This window comes from Gouania willdenowi, chromosome 10, assembly GCF_900634775.1.
Source record: "Gouania willdenowi chromosome 10, fGouWil2.1, whole genome shotgun sequence".
In the NCBI taxonomy this organism is placed as follows: domain Eukaryota; kingdom Metazoa; phylum Chordata; class Actinopteri; order Blenniiformes; family Gobiesocidae; genus Gouania; species Gouania willdenowi.
The window spans coordinates 42,928,408-42,944,201 of NC_041053.1; the positions used below are offsets into that span (position 1 = coordinate 42,928,408).

The 15,794-nt window shown below is 40.5% G+C and overlaps 2 long non-coding RNA genes and 1 pseudogene across 2 annotated transcripts; 2 read left to right on the forward strand and 1 right to left on the reverse strand.

The window, feature by feature from the left end:
• Nucleotides 1-9,262: 9,262 nt before the first annotated feature.
• Nucleotides 9,263-10,634, forward strand: LOC114470822 (kelch-like protein 10 pseudogene; annotated as a pseudogene).
• Nucleotides 10,635-10,761: 127 nt separating this feature from the next.
• On the forward strand, nucleotides 10,762-11,645 carry LOC114470660 (uncharacterized). Its single transcript, XR_003674904.1, has 3 exons — nucleotides 10,762-10,807; nucleotides 11,381-11,435; nucleotides 11,532-11,645. It is a non-coding gene; the product is annotated as an uncharacterized LOC114470660 (long non-coding RNA).
• Nucleotides 11,646-13,208: 1,563 nt separating this feature from the next.
• LOC114470619 (uncharacterized) lies at nucleotides 13,209-13,747 on the reverse strand. The gene is made up of 3 exons (XR_003674897.1): nucleotides 13,696-13,747; nucleotides 13,483-13,574; nucleotides 13,209-13,347 (listed from the first exon to the last, which is right to left on the reverse strand). It is a non-coding gene; the product is annotated as an uncharacterized LOC114470619 (long non-coding RNA).
• Nucleotides 13,748-15,794: the final 2,047 nt, after the last annotated feature.

A 15,794-nucleotide genomic window follows, 5' to 3' on the forward strand; every position in this document is an offset into this window, starting at 1 on the left:
CAATCTGTCGGCAGCTCATTGCTTGGTCTCCCTGCAACATGAGAAAGTGCTTCTCCCAGAATCCCCGGGGAGACCGAGCGATGAGTTGCACCAAACGCCAGCTTTCTCCCAGCATTGCTTCTCCTCACCGCTGCATTGCAGCGTGAAGCCGCAAAGCCCCGGTGAGTGGGAAGAAGCGGCTGGGGCTGCTAACGTCATTCCGGGGGCTTTTGTGTCATACAGCTGTCCCGACTGTCCGTGTCAGAGGCCTACGCCGGGAACCTGTACTCATCACTCTACCGGAGCTATGCTAATCTATGCTAATGAGGAAGCCGTCTGTCTCTGTGTGGCTCTTAAAGCTGCGAAGGTGTTTTGTTATTTGACTTTGAAGCTTGGTGGCTCTCTTGGTCTTGGTCAGCAGCACAGCTTGTCAGCCATATAGGCCGGTTTCCTCAGAGATGGTCTGACTCAGACAAGGACTGTGATTTGCTGCCTCACCTGGTTTGCAGGAGAATCGGGGCGCGCACTGGGCCACCCAGATGCTGCCGATAAGCTTGCCGTGCATGAACTTCTAGCTACGTCCGGTGTGAACGAAGCATTACGCTGCGTTCACACCGGACAAGGCACAAATTTTAGAGATGCGGGCACCTTGCGAAAGCTTCCGCAGGATCGAAAAACGTTTTCCCCATATTCGCTTCATATGCTTCATGAAGCGAAAAGCGCCGCCAACCAGACTCTGCCAATGAGACTCCCTTTGTTTTCACCATCAACTATGGAGAACACCAGTAAAACTGATGCTCTTCACCTTCTGTGGAAGTTGAAGAGCCGTCAAAACGCTTGACACCGGCGTTCCTGGATTTAGCAGGTTAACCAGCGACACATCCGACTGGGTGAGTTTCACTGTTTTCTTCAGGAGCTGCACCAAATCCTTCCTGGTCCGGTCCCGGTGAAAGAAAAAATAAAAACGTCATTGTCAACAAGGGCTCTGATTGGTTTTCGGGCCTGCGCGTCACAAAACATTAGCTGGAGTTTAATATTTTCAATTTTTCAACTCAAGCGAATGACGAATGTCACGAAAAATCAGGAGCGCGCAACAGTCTTGCCGCGCTGATCAAACCACACCGCCCAACATGAGAAGAATTCGCCTCTTACCGCTTCCACCCCGTTGACTTTGTATGTAATTTGGTCGCGCACACATTTTGTGACGCATCCGGTGTGAGCGCAGCATTACACCTCTGATTGGTTCACGCTGCTTCCTGTTTTCCCACCCTTGAAAAAAGACTCGGTGCCCAGAGAACCAGACTCAGCCACTGTACCAGCGGACTGAGTCTGGAACCCCAGGCTAACTGGTTACATGATTTTCCCTAATTCATAATGGGCAAAAATGTAGCACTTAAAACCTAGAAAGTTGAAATTGTAGTATGTTGTTTTCCCCTTTGCAAAGATGACATTTGTGGTGGTTTGACCCTCTTTAGTTCTTTTTGTTGCCCATATAGGGTGTGTTAATGTCTGGTTGAGAGAATGAATTAAACATCATAACTTGCATGAATTCACTACAATATGACTATTCTGGGATGTACTTACACCATTGATTCATTAAATCAATGATTTGCACCTCTGCCAGAAACTGTTTCTTCCTACTTCAAAGTGTCTACTCTTTCAATCCAACGAGTTAACAGATTATAACCATTTTGATGACGTGGGTTCAAACTTTACAGTCAGTGTTTTTGTATTTCTTAGTTAAAAACAACACAAATGAAAATAAAGACAGCTATACTGACAGTAACAGACAGATAACATTTAACAGTTTTATATTGCTTGAAACCAGGATTCTGCAGATCTTGGTTGTCTGTATTTACATGCACCCAGAGTTCTGCTTCTCTTCTTCATGGCGTAGACGAAACAGCAGAATTGGAACTGTTGCCCCCTTGCATTTACAGATGTTTTTGGGTCAGAGATTGTATTGTACAGATGTATAAAAATATGTAATTCAAGAATAAAGAATGAATCAAACCATCAAAATAAATAAACTCGGTCAAACAGCCAATGTGCAGGTATGTTAATGGATAATGAAAGGATTCTAGATGATTCAGTGGTTTTTGTCTCCCTCTAGTGGAGGCAGGAGCGACTGCACCACATGGACCAATCACCTGAAGTGCGCATGAACAGAGAGTATTAATTACATCTAGGTGCGTCTGACGTGATGCAGAAGCTAAATGAAATCTAGCAGTACAAATAAAAGATGTGTAAACCTCAATATAACACACAGGAATACAGTTTAAAGCTGAATAAAGTTAGCTACACATTTCACAGTCTACCACAGCTTATAACACAGTCACGTGACCTATTAAGACCTAAAATACACCCAGAAAATATTCTAACATGTACATAAGATACAGGAAAACAAATCAAGTTGGAGTAAACAATTACCAAACAAGTCAGATGATAATATTGGAGTCTTAAGCAAAGCTAAGGTCAGAACATTGTTGGTATTTTCTACAGTGAATGGAACAAAAGGAAGGATTGACTTTGTGGATGCTCCTCACTGAGGATGTTCTGAGTTGTTGTTGTTGTTATTTTCTCCATGTTTCTGTGTTTCCAACACAAACAACAGATGTGCTGCCGTGTTATGAGATATATGTTGTTGGAGAGTATGGAGGCTATATTAAATAATTGTTTATGTTTCTTTAATGGTGTTTATGATGTTGATTTTGTTAGATTAACACGACAGCAGAAACATATGGAATTGTCATTGGTGGTCTCGGTTTGCAACGTGCCTACCCAACCCTAGTGGTCACGGCACATCACTAGAAAAGTGCTCTATATATATATACATATATATATATATCTTCCTCACCCACTGTGGGCGGTCTCTCTCTCTTTCTTCTCCAAGCTCAGGTCCTCTACCAGAGGCCTGGGATCTTGAGGGTTCTTCAGTATCTTTGCTGTTCCTAGAACTGCACTTTTCTGGACTGAGATGTCTGATGTATTTCCTGGGATCTGCTGGAGCCACTCCTCCAGTTTGGGGGTCACTGCCCCGAGTGCCCCAATGACCACGGGCACCACTGATGTCTTCACCCTCCAGACCTTCTCCAACTCTTCTCTGAGCCCCTGGTATTTCTCTAGTTTCTCGTGTTCCTTTTTCCTGATGTTGAAGTCGCTCGGTGTTGCTATGACAACCACAACGGCTTTCCTCTGCTCTTTGTCCACCACCACAATGTCTGGTTGGTTCTCCATTACCATTCTGTCCGTCTGTATCTGGAAGTCCCACAGGATCTTGGCTCGGTCATTCTCTACCACCTTTGGAGGTGTTTCCCACTTTGACCTTGGGGTTTCCAGCCCATACTCTGCACAGATGTTCCTGTACACTATACCAGTCACTTGGTTATGGAGCTCCATGTAAGCTTTCCCTGCCAGCATCTTACACCCTGCAGTTATGTGCTGGATTGTCTCATTGGCCTCTTTGCACAGTCTACACCTGGGGTAGACTGCAAAAATAATACAAAATGATCTAAGAAATTATCTCTCATTTTTGTGGCATTTAGCAAAATGAAATCATTTTGCTAATTTTAACTGACCTGAAACAGGAGAGGTTCAGTCTGATTTAACTTCCTTTTTCAGCTGCTGGTGCCTTTCTTCATCTTTCTTCAGGTGAGACCAGGGGGACTAAATGTATTAATAATAAAAAAATACACATAATTAATTAATAAATAGATATATGAATAAACGTGTCTGAAATGACTAAATAAAGCAAAAGAAGAGGAGAAATAAATGATTGAGAGACAGTGTGAACCTAATGTTTGTGCTGATTATTGTTAACTGACTGCAGAGCGTCAGTGGTTCAATGAGGACGTGAACCAGTTTCCACTGAGGATCCAGTAACACTAACTGCTCTGATCATAACCAACTCCCCTTTGATTGTTAGAGCTTTTCATTTGAATCCAATTTCCTTTGCTGTGTGTTTCTGTTTGACCGTTTGTGTCGTACTTTGTACCTTCTACATTTCTTAGTTGAGTTTCTAGGTGTCAGTTTTATTTATTTTTTCCCTACAAAGTATTGTCATTGTTTCCACTAGTTTGGTTTATTGCTCCATTTGGTAAATTAATAACTACGTTGTTTGGTTTTTACACCATTCTAACTGGTCATGTGACTCCTCCTTGACTCTGAGAACAAATGAGTCGTTACAAGGTTAACATTTAATTGTTTGGTTTCCCGTATGTTGCACAGTTTGGTAGTTTGTTAAAATGAAGGTGTAAAAAGTCAAACAGGAGTATTATCTCCAAGTCCTTTTTAGAGACAGATACATTCATTGTACCGTATGAAGCGCCCAAGTCCTTTAACTATAGGTTCACTTCTGGTGGTGCAGGGATGGTTGTTCCAACAGGTACTTCCCGGCAAAGAATGTGAAAAAATAGTCCGTTGGTGTTTGACTCTTTAATCTTGCATACCATTGAGTACCCTTCAAAACTGTTTGCTCCCCTGATTGACCACACGTGTGTGATCACCAGGGCAACCTAAATAGCCTGCATGCTCCACCCATCTACAGGTCAGGTAAAATGCTAAAACATATTAAACAGGTATTTTGACAAATAAATTATGGCACCTACACACCGGCCCCTAATTGCGACTGGCAGAAGACAAAGTAATTACCAAACTGAATATTAATGGAGCCATATCCAAGTAAACAAAACAAAAACATCAGTATGTAAAACAAACATGTTTGCACACAAAATACAGTACCTCAAAATGTAGTTTCACATAACAAACATAATTTTGTTACAGGTCTTTCGATCACACTGGTTTTGGTTTGAAGACGCACCACACGTACCAGACCGTTCTTATCTGTAAAGGTTTCTAATACTCTTCCAAGTATCCATGACCCACGTGGTGCTGTGGAGTCCAAAACCATGACAACATCTCCAGGCATGAAAATTGTTTTTTTTTTTTTTTTGGTTTTTTTATTTGAATCCTGACCCTTACTTTGGCTTTGCTTCTTGAGCGCCCTCTTTTCTCATCACTTCTGTGTTTGTGACCTTTGTCTCTACTTTTTGATCGTTTGTTCTTTTCTCGGCTTTTACTGCGACTATGAGATTTATCCTTTTTCTTTGTCTTGTGTTTCCCTTGCTTCTCACCCTTTTCAACGTTGTTGTCCTCTTTACTTTTAGATCGATTAGACCGTCTCTTCTCTTTTTTACCGTCAGCTGCTTTATCATTCTTTCCGTCCGTGGCGGTCCTCTGCTTTCTAGGAGCTGTGTTCTCCCCATCTTTGGCCTCATTCATTTCTTCTTGTTGTGTGCCTGACTTTTCAATGAAGTCATAATTGTATTGACTCGTCAACAGCTCCTCTTTTCTGTCAACTACAGTTCTGTTGGCATATACTGGAGGATACACAGGTTCCTTGTCGCCACGTCCATGCACTGACCCATTTATAACCCACCCCAATAGAGTTTTTATTGCGTAAGGCCCCTCACCCATACTGTTGATAACCTCCCAAGGTTCCAACAACTGGGCTGCATTGGTGCCTATTAACAGGTCAATGTCTGCATTTATGTAAGGAATTTTAAGATCTTTCAGATAAGGCCATTTGCTCTTCTCTCTTTCACTTATGATGTTGTCTGTAGAAGCAGGCATCTCTTTCTGTGAAAACACACAAGGAAGCTGATAAAATTGCTTGCCTGTTAATTCAGCAATCTCCAGGCCATTAACGATCAAAGTTGTAACTGTCCTGTTATGGCCCATCGTGCGGAGATGAATCTTAGCTTTGCGTCCTTGAGTGTTCAGTTTTTGAAGGAGGTTTTTCGAGCAGAAGGTGCCTGTACTTCCTGGGTCCAGAAATGCATATGTTTTAATGATTTTATCTCCTTTAGAATTCTTAACTTGAATAGGCAGGATGGGAAGAATGCCATTATGGTGGCCAGCCCCTGTATGACCACAGGTGGAAGAAGTTGTGCAGTGTTGAGAGGAATTCTTTGTCTGCTCTTTGTACTTTTGATCAACCTCTGCTTGTTTTATGTGCAAAATAGTGGGATGCAACTTCTTACAGTGCATGCAAATGCTTCGCCTGTCGCAGCTTTTACTTAAATGCCCTGTGTTTAGACAGCCAAAACATAGACCCTTCTCCTTCAAAGCTAACTTTTCTCGATGTGAAATTTTACACAGTTGGTGACATTGCTCCAATGAATGTCCATCATGTGCACAATACAAACAAGAAAAGCTCGTCTCAGCAGCGGAAACATCATTTTTCCAAGTGTCCTGCTGTTTATTATCAATCACCTTGTAATTATCTTTAACTAAAACATGAGTTGCAAAGCTATTTCTTTTTAATTGAGATTTCATTTGGGATGTATTTGATCTTAATGTCCTTTGCACAGGATGTGTGTCCTGTATGTCACCAAAAACTGGATCTGAAGTGATTCTATTTTGCCACTCAATAAAGTTAACGATATCTCTGAATTGTGCCCTATCACCAGTTCTTTCAAAAATTTCATTTGCCTTAGTTCTCCATTTCTCTCTAAGTTTATAGGGTAATTTTTTAATCAAAAGTTTCATATTAGCAGACATGCTTAACTCATCTAAATAGCGTAACTCTTCCATTGTAACATTCACGTAGGAAGAGCCCAAAGGCTGTCAGTGCTTTTGTGTCCTCAGACTTAATACTTGGCCAGATGATTATCTTTTCTATATAAGCTGCTGTTACATGTAACTCATTTCCAAAGTGAACTTTAATAGTTCTTTGGCAACATCATAACCTCTTTCAGGATTCATGTGAAGACAGCTGCTTACAATGTCTCTTGGTTGTCCAGTGGTGTACTGCTCCAGGTAGTACAAACAGTCTCCTTTACAGCTAGTCTTTCTCTCTACACAGTGCTCAAAGGCTTTTATAAATGAATTGAACTGTAAAGGATCTCCATTGTAAGTTGGAATCTCTCGGTGTGGCAACAAATGGGAATTTTGCATTTTGACAAGAAGAGTTGTAATCTCATTTTGTTGTTGTAGTACACTGTACAGATCTCCTGTCGATGATTGATTGCTTTGAGACACTGTAGGGTTTAGGTTGGTCTGAACTTGACTGGATGTGGGCTCCAACTGCTGACTGTAGTGATCTGCATTTAAATTGATCGCAACCTCCTTATTTGACAAAGGTTCCGGATTCTTTTGCAGTGAAAGATGAGGCACGTATTTAGAAGCGAGTGGCTTTAAAGAAGTGGACTTAGTCTTTGATTCTTTAAGAAAATATGACTCCATCCCATCAGAGTGTTTTGAAGCCACACTTCCTTTACAGCTGACTGTTGGGTTCAGTGCTGCTAACTTAGCACTAGCGGCTGCTATTTCTGTGTCCAACTCAAGCTGCTCCCTTTTTCTTTTTAAAACCTGTTCCTGCTCTTCTAAGGCATTCATACTCTTTAAAGCAGCGGCACATGCTAAGAGTGCAGCCCTTTCTGCCTCTGCTCTTAAATGTTCAGAAGCTGTTGAGTGAATACTGGTGGAGGATGAACAGGTCCTTGCGGAACCTTTACAGCAGGAATCCTTCCTCGAGGATTTTGAAGCAACATTCGAAATGCTATCATGTGGTTCAATGTTGATCTCTTCTAGTTGAGCCACCTTTGCTGTATTTTGTTCATTTATATTCTGCACAACATAACTTAACACAGCAGCTGGGCAACTTTGCACTTCATTGATCTACTTTGTTGTAACAGCAATAAAATTATTGACATTCAACATTTTAGCTTGGAACCAAATATCATGCTTTTCTGCTTCCTCTTGAGGCAGCAAACCCAACAAAATGTTATGAACTTTACTTATTTCTTCAAACAAACCCACATATTTGTTAAATTCACTTTTTACCTCATTTATATTGTCTTTGTCACCCATTAGTACATTAATAGCTTGTTTCTCTTTGGAGAGTTTATTTATTTTAACCTTTCTTTCTTTTTCTAAATTGCTTATTTTTTCTAGTAAAGCTTTGAGTGTTAATTTCACTTCGTGCTTGTTCCTTTTCTCAACTTGCAGCATCTCATCCACACACTGTTCATCTTCAGCCATGTCGGCTCTTAGTCGATGCTTTATTTACAATAGTTTATATTTTACGCCAATGTTAATGAGCGCACGTGTTGACGCGCAGTTTCCTAAAGCAGGTGCCTATCTCCCATCAGTGCATTGAACTTCTTTACTGCTGTGAGCGGACACACATTGTCATTGACGTACCTCCAATCCAAACCACATACCACAATGGTGCGTTGGCTGGGCTTTGATGCTCTGCCTTCAGAGTCCTATTCTGGAGCTGTGGCTCCAGCCAGCCACTTCCGTGGCTCCAATAGCCGAAGCCCGATGCAGCAGTGGCTTCAGCTGGCACCGGCGCCGCTCCACAACCGATGCGCGTTGCTGCAACCTCGATGCGCTGGCCTCGCTCCTCACAGCGAGGCACCGCTCCTCTGCAGCCGCTGTGTGTGAGCCTGATCGCTGCGGCGAGACCCTGTCTCTCAGCCGCTGTGTGAGCCCGATCGCTGCGGCGAGACCACGTCTCCCAGCCGCCTCCCTGCTGTGTGAGCTCCAATAGCCCACTTTGCCGTTTGAGTGGCTCCAATAGCCCGGCCGAGACAGGGTTGCTGACCAAGAATGCTTAGCGCCGGCCTATTCCAGCGCTTTCTCACCAGTGCACGCTTTAATCCTCCCTCCAACCGAAGCCAGTTTTTGAACTTAATTGAAGCGCCCAAGTCCTTTAACTATAGGTTCACTTCTGGTGGTGCAGGGATAGTTGTTCCAACAGGTACTTCCCGGCAAAGAATACGACAAAATAGTCCGTTGGTGTTTGACTCTTTAATCTTGCATACCTTTGAGTACCGTTCAAAACTGTTTGCTCCCCTGATTGACCACACGTGTGTGATCACCAGGGCAACCTAAATAGCCTGCATGCTCCGCCCATCTACAGGTCAGGTAAAATGCTAAAACATATTAAACAGGTATTTTGACAAATAAATTATGGCTCCTACACCGTACAATGCAAAATTGTGTTGAAATGAATGACCAAAGGAAACCCTACACATGATCATTTTAATTAACACACCCAGTTCAAACAAGAAACAACATTACAGCATGCAGAGCTGAAACTCACCCTATTTGGCTACTGGACGGAAAAAAAAAGAACACCATCCACCAATCAGGAGCCAGCAGATGGAATGTCAGTGTGACATCATCACACACTCTGCTGATGACATCATCAGGAGCTGGTCACACATCAAAGGACTCAGCAGCAGATTGAGTACCCTTTAATGAGGGAAACCCTTCTGAGAGAAACACTATAACCTACAAACTCCTTGGACTCAGTGACTTTACGTTTTCTCTGACAACAGTTATATTTTTGATCTAATGATGGAAGTGCATCAGTTCAATGTAAAGAGTCTGGAACAAACATGCTTTGAATTCCTTAAGGATCATCTCTGCCCAGCCAAATGCATCGGGCTGTGGCAGATTACAAAATTCTGGTATATTCCCATTTTTCTTCAACTGAAGTATGAGGCCTTTCACTTTATCTGTGAGAATTTTGAGGAGGTTTCACTCTGTGAAGAGTTTTTGAAGCTTACGAAGGAGGAGCTGGCTGATATTCTGGGTCAGGATGACCTTAATGTGACCCAGGAGAGCGAAGTTTATGAAAGTGTTTTAAGATGGATAAAATACAAGCCTGAGGAACGACAGGGAGACATTTCTACTCTGTTACCAAAGGTACGACTGGGGCTGATGGACAAACGTTACGTCAGACGCAATGTGCTTAAGAATGATGTGGTAAAAACAAACCCTGAGTCCCACCTATTGGTCAATGAGACCCTTCAAGTCATGTCTAAACCTTGGTTACTCTGCTCTAAGTCTGGGATCATCAACACCTTGTTTTGCCGTCGTTTGCCAAACGCCATCTTACTGATGTTTAGATTATATTCTAAAACCATAGAGGCCTTTGACTACAGCACTAACAGCTGGATCACAGTTCACAATCATCCCAGTCTGGATATAATGACTCACTTACGCTTATACAGCACTGTCTTCCTTGATAGATGCTTCTACATTGTTGGTGGTGGTTTAAGATGGATTGACCCCTTTAACAGAGTGTGGAGCTTTAACCTATTCGAACACACTTGGCAGGAGATGTCACCAATGCAAGAATCACGGCGCTTTGTGAGTGTTACCGTGCTAAAGAGATGCATCTACGCTATGGGAGGCCTCAGGAATCGTACCTCACTAAGAACTGCTGAACGCTACCAGTCCAACATCAACCAGTGGACGTTCATTGCATCAATGAATAAAAGGAGGAGCAACGCCAGCTGCACTACACTGAACAACAAGATTTACATATGTGGAGGATGGAGTAATAGATCACTGAATACTGCTGAGTATTACAACCCAGACACCAACCAGTGGACACTGATCACTCCTATGAGAACACCTCGGTGTGGACTTGGGGTCGTTGCATATATGGACCACATTTTTGCAGTTGGAGGCAGATGTGGATTCAGACCTCTGAGGTCTGCTGAGGCTTATAACCCAAAGACCAACACCTGGGACAATGTCTCTGAAATGGTCCACACACACAATTACTTTGACATTGCAGTGATGAACAGACGGATCTTTGTTGTCTCGTGTAGGAGAGGAAACAAATTTGTTGAGTGCTATGACAAGAGTGCAAAGGCTTGGTCTGTGGTATTTTCTGGCACGGACCACAGCGAGTATGATAGGGTGAGTTGCTGTGTGATTTCTAGACTTGCCAACATGAATAAGTACTATTCCCGGCGTTAACCCATCATACCCAGGACACAGGTCTAAAAAAAGTCTAAACATGGTAAGTAAAAAGTTTTATGTTAAATTATCGATAAAATGATTAATCCTCAACGTTCACAGTGTTCAGACGAGAGGGTCCAGCTGCAGACTGTTACTATTAGTTTCTTCAGATGATCTGTTGATGTAAAATACAATCACAACTTTAGCACAAAGCATTTTTTTTAAATGAGGCCGAGCTAACGTGGGCTATTTTTCTTTTAATAGGTACAATTGTAAAGCTTTCTATTATGTCATACCATTGAACTTAGTTGCAAGGCTTAATTTTGATAGCAGTAGATTGTAATAACAGGGTTAGGGTTGTTCATGGTAGTTCTCTAGGGTTTCGGGTGAAACCAGTTTTCAGACTGAAAAAGAGGGGAAGCCAGCTCTGAGGTTTGTCATTTACATGTATATATTTTGTACATCTCTGTAAATATCTACATCTGTGTGCGTTTGTATTAGATACATCTGTTTTTGTGAGAAATATATTGTGTTCAAGAAATTGTTCAGTTGCTCTGAAATAAATGGGAAAGAATAGGAACATTTTAAATTGATCATGGATCTGAATCATTGACCAAGACATTATTTGGAACAGGAACAACAAGAACAAGACTCTTCAACATCAAGCTGAGGAAGCGGTTACTGAGGAGGTAGAATCAGAACCCTGTTAAGCCCCGTAGGGTGCTAAGATGAACTGAAGTGTGTATCTTTGTTGTGTTAAAGGCTTATTCCCTTTGTTTACATAGATGACTTCACAGCAAAGGATTGTGGCAGACGGCAGAAAAGCTGCACAGTGGGTTGTGGAAAATAAACACCAGCTTGCAGCACAGGTGGAGGTACCAGCGACCCTGCAGGTTGAGGAGGAGGAGCTGGCATATGCTCTTCAGCTTCTCAATGACTCTACACGAGGAAATGGACGACGACGAAAAAGAGTTGATTTTGGAGCCATTCAAGTTTCTTTTTTATAACATGGAGGACATGGAGCAATTTCTTGAAGAAATTGTGGACAAGAGTCAAAACCTGGTATTTTGTGAAAGAATAGATGGTTGACAATAAAAGCTTTATTAAAAAAGTGAGGTTTTTTCCCTTCTTTTCTCCACTGTAACTGATGCTTGTTTATGTGGAATTGTTTTCCTCTTAATTTTATATTTGGTTGTGAGCACTATGATTCTTTTAGTTGGCTTTGTATTCTCCATGTTACTTGCTTATAACTTCAACAAAACTGATGTGATACTTTGGAACAAAATTGTCCTCAAGAATCTTTGTAACATTCACTGTTAGTGCTCACCAAGGTAAGTTTTAGTGGCTCAAATGTATTTGCATCTGGCATTGGGCTTCTTCTTTTTTTTTTTACGATAAATCATAAATGATAAAATATTGCACATTCCTAATTTCAATAAGCATTTGTGGAGGTGATGTGTTCATGTTTTATAGTTTTGTAGTTTGGAACACTTTTATACTTGCCATATCCCGGAGTTCAATTCTTCCCGGATACTCTCCCCGGTCATATTTGAAGTCCTACAAATAATTTTAGCAGTTTGCATATTTCAGTATACAATTCATGGCCCATAGGGTGACTCACCCTAACCCAGGACAGTTAAATGCAGTGTCCCTAACTCTATACTAGGTCCACTTAAACCTTTTCCCCTCTGAACCAATTGTCTCATCAAAAATGGCTGATCTACTTTGAAGATAGAGACTATCAAGATAAATATTAAAAACAAAAATCACTCAGTGCACATAACATTTTATTCTATCACAATAAAATTAGAATGAGTTAGAAAAAGAAACACACACACACATATATCACACAAACAACATTTTAAACATCTCTATCTGAGTCTTCTTCCACCTCACTCACATGCAGACAGATAGATGTTTTATCTGAATTAGGGCGGAGCCTTTTTGAAAAGTGTCCAGAGTCTGTGCATAAGTGAGTGGATCTTGGCTCAACACTTTTTTTTCTGTTATTGTCCAGTGCTTTTTCCATCATCTCTGACAGCTGTGTGGCTTTGGTAGAGGCAGATTTATAAATAGTTTTTTCTTCTGGAGAGAGGATCCTCTGTCCCACTTTGACCCATTCCTTGAAAAGCTGTGTGACAAATGTGAAGAGAGGTCAGTATCCTGAGCATTTTTATTTCAGCTGTCCTAACATGAACACAAGACCCACTTTAAATATTTAATCCCATACATTTCTTGGCTAACACAATGTAACAAAACAATTATGGGTCCTTAAATTATGACAATAAATGATAACAGAAACAAATCCATTGCTGTTATTAATTGTTGTTCCAATTGGTTTACTGATGCATTAACCTTAGCTCAACAGCTTGTCACAGGAAATTAAAATGTCTTAAAGAGTCACTTTAGAAATAGCCTGTATACACTTTGTTTACAGGTGATTGATAAATACCATGATCAATAAATGCAGCAGTATGGAGCACGGCAATAACACTGGATCTCCTGGAGGTAAGAGTCTTCCTACTCTTTACATCCTCCTTGGTCCCATTCAGGTCCTGCTCCTCACTGGCCTCGTAGGATTCTAAAGCCATGTTGCAGCTCCTAGTGAATGAAAATGACAACACAAATACTATGTCATGAATTCATACTAAATGTATTATTTTAAGGCATCTGAAAAGGATAATGATCACTCAAATACATTAAATTAGGTCCCCAGATGAATGTGATCAGACTTACTTCTAACTTGGCTTGTGCCCCAGTGTGGCTCAGCATCTTAAATGGCCCCCATCACAGCCATGGTCACTTTTTCATTGTGATCAGAACAGAATCTGTGGTGGTGGTGGTGGAGGTAGAAGATACTCATCATTCAGCAAAACATGTTACAACTAACTGTGTTTTGTAATTTTCACAAACAGTGGCAATTCAGAGGGAAAAAGACCAAAAACATACTTGTCCTCTGGCTAGACCTTCCATTGCAGCTCTGTGAGGCTTCTATATGTATGACAGACCAAGCCCTGTATGGATAGAAATACAGTGGTGATCAAATGTGTGCAATGTAGAGGACAGACATAAATACATGCTTGGACTTACAATCTAGCCATAGTACATGGATTCTTCGACATGCAATACACCAGTGGTTCTCAACCTGTGGGTTGGGACCCTTCCACTCTATTATTGCTAACAAGTATTGGTTGAAACTGAAGTCACATGTTCAAAACTCTAAACACAGCCTGCATATCCATCAGTCATCTCAGCTCAACAGTTACTCTCATCTCCAAAAGTGTTTCTCACCAACAAAACACTTCATACACGTCTCAAATGAAGCTCATTCAACCACAACACTAACAAATAATCTCATCTAGTCACTCTGAGCTCACTGAACTACTAAATACTAACAACAAAGAGCAATACATTGTCAGGTACATCAGTATTTTAATACAAAATAAGATCTTTGCACAAAAAAATATAAAAAATAATCTATAGGGTTCAGTTATATAAAACACAAAATACTATAATCAATATATTTCATTTAGCTGATGTGTTTTGAAGCATTTTAAAAATGTGCTGTAAACGTTTCGTGTTTTGCAGGTGGTGAACTAATTATAATAACTCATCATTATTAATAATAAAAACTAGTGAGTGAGAAAAGAGTTGATGAATGTTGTTGACTGTGGTCAGTGAATGTGTTTTGAGTGAAAACAATGAAAAATGAGTCACAGTTTATTCCACATGGACTGAGAGATTTGCAGACCGTGTTCAGAGTTTTGAACATGTGACTTCAGATTAGACCAATGCTTGTTAGCATTGAAAAAAAACACTAATACACATGAAAAATAGTCACACTGACCAAAAACAAATCTAATATAATAACACTTTCCCTCCTTGATCTTAATCGGTCACGTCTGAGCTGAACTCTTCACAGCTGTGATGAAGATGTGGTTTGTACTGAAAGCAGTAGAAGTTCCCCTGATTTACATGTGTAGCTCACAGCATTTTCATTTACATGTTAAAGCCTCTCCTAGAATTGAGGGGAAAGGTCATGGGGGTCCTCCCCCCAGAAATGTTTTAACAAAAGACATGCAAATTCCTGCATTCTGGTGAATTTTAGCTGCAAGAACAAGTAAAAAATCTTAATAAAAACGTTGGTACAATAATTTTTCTGAACTCAGTCACACTTCTGTCACAACCAGTGTTGTTCTAGTTACTGAAAAAACATAACTAGTTACTGTTACTAGTTACTTCATTCACAAATGAACTGTTACTATTTTGATTACTTACCCCAAAAACTAATGAGTTACATGAAAAAGTAACTTTTGAGTTACTTTTTCTTAAAGAATGCATTATTTTTTGGGTCATCTGTGTCTGTACAGCTTCATATCAGCGCTGTATCAGAAAAGAATCCACTGTTGATCAACTCTGTGGTGGAGGAACAGTGGTTAATGAAGCTGACTCAGAGGGTCAGAGGTTTGAATCCCTCCTACTGCTACTGTATTAACATTGCTTTGGATAAAAGCCTCTGATAAATGAAATGTTATTGTATCAAACCCTACAGTTTATAATCATTTACATTAACAGAACTAAACTCTGCTCAGTATTAATCTTTACAAATACATATCTGACTGAAACACTAAGTATTCTATTCTTTCATTACCAGTTTATTTACCTGAGACCAGCAGAAACTGAAAATGTTACAAGGAATTCTGAAATAAATAACACAAAACAACCTGAATATTATTCAGAATCAAAGATCAAAACTTAACGTGGCTTCAGCTTCATAAAACAGTTGTGTTTAGCCTTAGAATGTTCCTTTACAGGCATCAAAGAATGGAATGGGCTCCAAGATCATCTAAAGAACAACACAGCTTCTCATGGACAGTCAAAGATTGACTTTAGCACAACCATGTACGTAAGCAATGAGACTAATCAGATATAACTGAGGCAGATTGAAACTAAAAAGACAGTTTGGAAGAAAAATCCATAAAATCTAAATTTTTAACAAATAAATCTAATTTAAATACTAAACTTAATACACATTAAACAACTCACAG